A 7,814-nucleotide genomic window follows, 5' to 3' on the forward strand; every position below is an offset into this window, starting at 1 on the left:
CAGCCTCCCAAAGTGTTGGGATTACAGGTGTAAGCCACGGTGCCCGGCCTAGGTCAGAGTCCTTTAAGGGAAGTATGACAGGACCACAGATACCCATCATAGATAGTTACTGATGGAGGGTTATCTACTATGCCTTGGAGAATTGAGTGGGACTCACCTAAAAAAAAAAATCATGTTTAAAACCACGGCAAAAGTTGCAAGTTCCATGTCATTTTTGTGTGTGTGTGTGTGTGACTGGGAGGAGCCTTATTCCAGGGTCTTCTAGGAGTTATTGGTCAGATGGTGACTTGATTGCTGCTCCCTAAATAGAGCTTTCACATCCGAGATGACTCTTCTAACTTTCTGCAGAGCTCCCACATCTGTTCCTTCATTTGATCTAAATTTAACAGCATTCCTATGAGTCAGAGAAGTGAAGTAACTTGCTTACAGTCACACAGCCAAGCCAAACTTCCTGCCTCCCAGCTTACAAACAGAGCAGTGGGTCCACCCATCCTGATCCTGGGGTACTGACAAGAAATATTTTGGAGAAGTTAGATAGGGTAGAGGCAGAAGTAGAGGCAATTAAACATGAAGGATTCTGAAGGCAAAAGATGAACCAGCCAGCTGCAGTCTCTGGATGCATAAATGGAGAAGACCCGGAGAGAAAAACTGACGTTTCTCTGTGTTTACCTGTAAGCACAGGTAAGTACAGAATCTGCTGGGAGAGCCCACTGATTTTGGTGGCAACAGCCTTCTTCAAGTGAAGATGGGAGGGAGTGAGCCTGCATCTTTAAGGATCACACAATCTCATTTTAATTATTAACTCGCTGCATTATTAATGGACCAGCTGTGTGCGGCAGAAAACCAAGGGTCAGAACTCCAGGCCAACGATCCATTCCTGGTGCCACCTCCAGCCCAGTGGTGTCGAACTCTTCTTGGGACCCTTTCAGAACTTGACGAATGACAGCGAGACTTCCTTCCAGAAAAGTGCACGATTTGTCTGCAATTTCAGGATTCGGCTAGGAATACGGCTGCAGGTATTTCCTGCTAGTGTCTTGAGGGGCTTTCCACATCTGGTCTCATGTAGTCCCAGGTCCCTTATATTTCTTGGTCCCTTTCTGAGTAATGATAACTCCTGAAGGTGGATGCAGGGAGAGGAGGAAGGGGAAGAGATGAGGAGGTAGGACTTAGCAGCACAGGCCTGAATTATTTGGGGAAGAGAGGAAAATAAAGTTCTGTTTGCTGAATTGCCTTTCACAAGGCACTGGTCAAACAGACCTCTAAGTGGACAGTCACATGGACGAATGTGCATGCATGTGTGCATTCGTTTCCAAACTTTAGCCATGCAGAGACCACCTCCAAGCCTTTTGTTTCATTTCACTTGCATTGTGACTGCTTCCCTTTAAAGCAATACACTTGAATTTCTTTCCAAGGGAAACTTTATATTACTACCAGAACTGTGGAGCTGCAAATGTTATTTGAAAGGGATTAAACACTCCGAAAACCAAACAATAGTATTAAATCCTAGCTAGCCTCCATAACTATCCTTCACTCTGAGCCCCAAAATATACTTTCTATTTAAACAAAAAATGAGGCAGGGTGTGGGGAGTGTGGAGGTGTTGGGGGATGAGAATAGCAATGAAAAGAGATGTTAGACACCAAACTGAGACTTTTTTATTTTGTGTTTTTTTTGAGATGGAGTCTTGCCCTGTCCCCCAGGCTGGAGTGCAGTGGCCTGATCTCGGCTCACTGCAACCTCCGCCTTCCAGGTTCAAGCAATTCTCCTGCCTCAGCCTCCTGAGTAGCTAGGATTACAGGCGCCCACCACCAAGCCCAGCTAATTTTTTTTTTTTTCTTTTTTAGTAGACACGGGGTTTCACCATGTTGGCCAGGCTGGTCTTGAACTCCTGACCTCAGGTGATCCACCCGCCTTGGCCTCCCAAAGTGTTGGGATTACAGGCATGAGCCACTGCGCCTGGCTTTTTAATTTATTTTTTATTTTTTATTTTTGAGACAGAGTCTCACCATGTTGCCCATGTTGGAGAGCAGTGGTGCGATCACGGCTCACTGTAGCCTCCACCTCCTGGGTTCAAGCAATTCTCCCGCCTCAGCCTCCCAAGTAGCTGGGACTGTAGGTGTCTGCCACCATGCCCAGCTTATTATTATTATTATTATTATTATTATTTTTAATTTGTAGAGACAAGGTCTCACTATGTTGCCCGGGTTGGTTTCAAACTCCTGGCCTCAAGTGATCCTTCCGTCCCAGCCTCTCCAAAGTGCTGGGATTACAGCTGTGAGCCACCTCGCCCAGCACTGAGACTCTTGCTATTATCAGGACTGAAATGATTGCAAGAAGATTGTCACTTTCTCACCAAATGCTTCACTCTTACTTCATTCTCCATGCAATTGGGAAACACCGTGATTTATTTAACAAATATTTATTCAGTTGCCTACTAAGTGTTCTTCGCCCTAGGGGAGAGGAGGGGAGGGCATGGGGAATACACATGGGTCCTGTCCTTCTAGAGGGAATATTTTCATGGTGGAGACAGACAAACAACTAAACGAAAAATAAAATAATTTCAAACGGGGTTGAGTACTATTTTAAAAACTAACAAGAGTTTACAATAGTGAGTTGTTGAGGCGTGGGAGGTGCGAGGGTGGACTTCACATGCTGGAGGCAAGAGCAGGAGGTAATTTAGTCCTCCAGCGAGTGAGACCGGCATTTCCAATAGAAAAGTCATGTTCAGGGTTGATTTCTTAAGCAGTGGGAAAGTGGTTAGCAGCTGTAAGTCGATATCCCAGGCATAATCTGAAGGACACTACAGAGACCTGCTCTTTGCCCCTGATTCAATCAGAAAGCAAAGCAGATGTTGTATTAATAGTTTTCCAGTCCCATGTCCAAGAGAAAACAAAATATGTCATACATGCGGTTGTATTTAAAGGCAAGATTACAACACATGTTCAACAAACGTTCGCTGTTGCTGGAGCAAGGCATTCCATTCGTAATTGCAGCTGAGTTAATCTAATTAACTGCAAATGAAGACGCCTCTTTTTCAAGCGCAGCCAAAACCGTCAGGGTACACAGTATTTACAATGTTTCCCCTCTTCTTTCCTTGCAAGGCCGCAACCTGCCATGCTGTTCTTAAGTGCCCAAGTGCTGGTGACAAGAGGGTTTCCCTTTGCCATCTGGACTTGATTGCCTTAGAGGTAAAGGTTCAATACCCTTAAGAAGTTAGATTCTAAAAAATTATAAATCGGTACCACTGCTTTTGACTGCAATTGATTAATTTCCAGATGGAGATTGCACAGTCCATGAAGACACACAACACTCCCAGAAGTCACTGCTCCATGCTGTGCCCCTTATCCCTGCCTGGGAGCTTGGTATCTCTACCTCCCACCTTACTAACCAGCACTTCTGCCTTCACTCAGAGCGCTCAGGACATGGGTGTAAGCCACTCAGAAACAGTTCTTGAATCTCAGGTTCAATACTGGCCTCCTAAATCCTAGCGATTCCCAGAGGAGTGAGAGGTGGGAGGTGGCAAGGATGAAAGGCTGATTTTAGCTCCGCATTTGGGGCCTCTTGAATCATCTTTGTTTGATGGGAAACTGGGAAGACTGGGGGAGGATAACGGATTAAGCTCATTCCATTGAAAAGAGCTCACTCAGATATCAGGAAAAAGCCAGATGATAATACTAGATTTACAAACCGCAGGCGGTTTGCCTTCTCGTCCCCTACAGGCTGAAAGCTCCAGGGTCATGACATTTTAGGCTCCTTGAGGCAGAGGGATTAGAGTATGGGCTTTGGACCCAGGCAGCCCTGGGTTCAAATCCCAGCTCTACCATTTACTGCGTGTTAAACGTTCATACATTGCTTAACCCCTTGAGCTTCAGTTTTCTTATCTGGAAAACGGGTATGACATCAGCTGCTTCTCAGAGTTGTCCTGAGGATGGGAGATGATGCCTATAAAAATGTCGGGTGTGGTGGCTCAAGCCTATAATCCCAGCACTTTGGGAGGCCGAGGTGGGCAGATCATGAGGTCAGGAGATTGAGACCATCCTGGCTAACACGGTGAAACTCCGTCTCTACTAAAAATACAAAAAATTAGCCGGACGTGGTGGCACGTGCCTGTAGTCCCAGCTACTCAGGAGGCTGAGGCAGGAGAATTGCTTGAACCCAGGAGGCAGAGGTTGCAGTGAGCTGAGATTGCACCACTGCACTCCAGCCTGGATGACAGAGCGAGACTCCGTCTCAAAAAAAAAAGAAAAAGAAAATGTCAAGGTTGTTGCCTGCCCTATAGTCGGCACCTGCGTTCAGTAAATAAGTTCTCACTGCCACCCTCACCTTCTCCAGATTTTCACTTTTCCCTCCCACTTTCCTCTGGAGGCTGCCTGCACTCTAAGCCATCTCTATGATGTCATCTAACCCAGATCTTTCCAATTCTTCCTAAGACCAGACGTTTTTCAGGGGCAATGCTGGGTGACAGCCATCGGTCCAAGCTGTAGCCAAGGAAAGTGCTCTATCCCTGTCTAAGGGTAATTCCCAAGTGGGTTCCCGGTAACAGTAACGAATGCCTGTGAGCATTCCTTGCAACAATTATTATTATTATTTTTGAGACGGAGTCTCACTCTGTTGCTTAGGCTGGAGTCCAGTGGCATGATCTTGGTTCACTGCAACCTCCACCTTCTGGGTTCAAGCGATTCTTCTGCCTCAGCCTCCCGAGTAGTTGGGATTACAGGCGCCCACCACCACGTCCAGCTAATTTTTCTATTTTTAGTAGAGACGGGGTTTCACCATGTTGGCCAGGCTGACCTCAAGTGATCCACCCGCCTCAGCCCCCCAAAGTGCTGGGATTACAGGTGTGAGCCACCACACCTGGCAATAATAATTTTATTTTTAAAGGAATTCTGTGGTCATATTAATTTAGGAAATACTTGGAGATTCACAGTGCACATTAGCATATTAAGGGTTCTGAGAAATCCTTTTAGCAAATAAACCCATTTAGCTTTGTTTATGCTAACTTTCCCATTTGATCTGACCTGGTCACATCCTGTTATCCCTCCTCTTTTCTCAGAGTGCTTTCCTTTAACTCCTCTCAATTCATCCTCCCAAAACCCTCTCACCCAGTTTCACAGATGTGGAAATGGGGTTCAGAGAGGTGAAGTGACTTGCCCGTGATGACTCAGCTGGGTAGCACCAGAACCAGCTGCTTTCTTCCTGAGTCCAAGGCTCTTTTCTCTACATCTGGAAGAAACAGCTGAATACATCCCTTTCTAGTTAAACAACCATAGAATCTATCAATCATTGCCTGGGCTCCTGGGATGACATCGCCCAACAATTTCATTTTCTCAACAATGGGAAAGCCAGAAAAGGGAAGTGATTTTTCCAAAAGTGACAGAAACAGGGGTGGCAGAGCCAGAACTGAGACCCAGCCTATTAATCCCCAGGCCAGGCCATCTTCACCCTATGCCTGGGGCCTACCTGTCTGGCTCAAACCCCTCAGTCATCTTCATTACAGCTTTCTTCCTTCCAATACTAGAATATATTGTCCAATAGATCTTTCTGTGATAACAGAAATGTTCTATAGCTGTGCTATCCAATATGGCAACCACTAACTACATGTGGCTATTGGTCTCTTGAGACGTATCTAGTGCAAATAAGAAGTAAATGTTTAATGCTATTTAATTTCACTTAATTTACACTTGAATGGCTACACGTGGCTAATGCCTACCATATTGGACAAGGCAATTCTAGAGGTCAAAAATCAAGGCCAGGCACAGTGACTCATGCCTATAATCCCAGCATTTTGGGAGGCTGAGGCAGGAGGATTGCCTAAGCCCAGGAGTTCGAGACAAGCCTAGGCAACATAGGGAGACCTCATCTGCATAAAAATAGCTGGGCATGGTGGCATGCATCTGTAATCTCAGCACTGTGGGAGGCCAAGGTGGGAGGATCACTTGAGCCCAGGAGTTCAAGACCAGCCTGGTCAACATGGCAAATCCCCATCTCTACAAAAAATTTAAAAATTATGGTAGCCTGAGCCTGTGGTCCCAGCTACTCGGGAAACTGAGGCAGGGGGATTGCTTGAAGTTGAGGCTGCAGTGAGCCATGATCCCGTCACTGCACCCCAGCCTGGGTTGACAAAGCAAGACCCTGTCTCAAAAAAGAAAAATAAATCATATCGTATCAAGTCTACTGAGATCCACTCAGTGTAACTATCCTATGAATAGAAGATCCTTGTAAGAACCGTTGAGGCTAAACTGCCTGGACCTTGTTGGGGGCTAAATTCCCTTTCATCAGGGCACAACCCGAGATGTCTTTGCTCAAAGCTATTTCTTCCTTTCCTGGCAGCATCCTACCCAGCTTCTAATCTAAGCTCAAACACACCCTCCTTCAGGAAGATTTGCCGTTCTACCTTCTCCCCACCAAGCAGAGTGAAGGGATTCTTCTTTGGAACTCCCACTCTCCTTTATTTATCTCCAGATGGATGAAAAAGGAAGAGGGTTTCTGTTTTGCTAAAAAGTCCTCTGGTGAGCAAGTGGATGAAAGAGGAGAGAGTTTGCCTGGGCAGGGGGTGGAAGGGGGAGTTGTGGCAGGGGCATATCCTAGGTAGCTTGAGAGAGATAAAGAAGATGTAATTAGAGAAGAGGGGTGATAGGTGATTTAACCTTCTCCTGTATCTGCCTTACAACATCTTTAGTGAAAGTAGACATTACAAACCACAGTGACACGTGGATAAAACTCATGATGCTGGGGGAGAAGAGCAAATCATATGCTTCACAATAAAAACACTCAATATTCTAGGAACAGAGGGGAACTTCCTCAACCAAATAAAGGGCATCCATGAAAAACCCAGAGCTAACATCACACTTAATCGTGAAAGACTGAAAGCTTTCCCCTTAAAATCAGAAATGAGAAAAGGATGTCTACAACTGCCACGGCTATTCAACATTGTTCTGGAAAATTCTAGGCAGAACAAGTAGGCAAGAGAAAAGAAGAGGTATCCAGATTGGAAAGGAAGAAATAAAACTGTCTCTGTTTGACAGTTGTCATAATCTTGTACATAGAAGATTAGGAAGAAGCTACCAAAATTATTTGAATGACTCAACAAGTTTAGTATGGTTGTAGGATACAAGATCAATATGCAAAAACCAGCTGTATTTCTTCTATATGTTGAAAAGAAGAACATTTAGAATGAAATTAAGAAAAATCCATTTACAAGAGCATCAAAAAGAATAAAAAACAAGGCCAGGCATGGTGGCTCATGCCAGTAATCCCAGCACTATGGAAGGATGAGGAAGGAGGATCACTTGAGCCCAGGAGTTTGGGACCACCTGGGCAATACGGCAATCATCTATCTCTACCAAAAATTAAACAAAATTAGCCAGGTGTAGTGGCCATGCCTGCAGTCCTAGTTACTCGGGAGGTTGAGGTGGGAGGATCACTTGAATTCAGGAGTTTGAGGCTGCAGTGAGCTATGGTCTGGTCACTGTACTCCAGCCTGGGTGTCAGACAGACCCTGTCTCCAAATGAAAATAAATAAATAAATAAACAAATAAATAAACAAATAAATATTTTATAAAAGAATGAAATACTTAGGAATACATTTAACCAAAGAAGTATGAGGCTTTTTACACTGCAAAACTATATAACATTGTTGAAAGAAACTAAAGAAGACCTAAATAAATGGAAAGACATCCCATGTTTATAGATGGAAAATTTAATATTAAGATAGCAGGCCGGGTGCAGTGGCTCACGCCTGGATTCCCAGCACTTTGGGAGGCCGAGGCAGGCAGATCATGAGGTCAGGAGATCGAGATCATCCTGGCTAACACGG

The 7,814-nt window shown here is 45.0% G+C and overlaps 1 long non-coding RNA gene across 1 annotated transcript; it reads left to right on the forward strand.

Moving 5' to 3' along the window:
* The first annotated feature begins 532 nt into the window (after positions 1 to 532).
* LOC105521728 lies at positions 533 to 7,197 on the forward strand. Its single transcript, XR_001003311.1, has 3 exons — positions 533 to 681; positions 3,100 to 3,186; positions 6,678 to 7,197. It is a non-coding gene; the product is annotated as an uncharacterized LOC105521728 (long non-coding RNA).
* The last annotated feature ends 617 nt before the right edge of the window (positions 7,198 to 7,814 follow it).

Source organism: Colobus angolensis, unplaced genomic scaffold (assembly GCF_000951035.1).
Source record: "Colobus angolensis palliatus isolate OR3802 unplaced genomic scaffold, Cang.pa_1.0 Scaffold407, whole genome shotgun sequence".
Taxonomy (NCBI): domain Eukaryota; kingdom Metazoa; phylum Chordata; class Mammalia; order Primates; family Cercopithecidae; genus Colobus; species Colobus angolensis.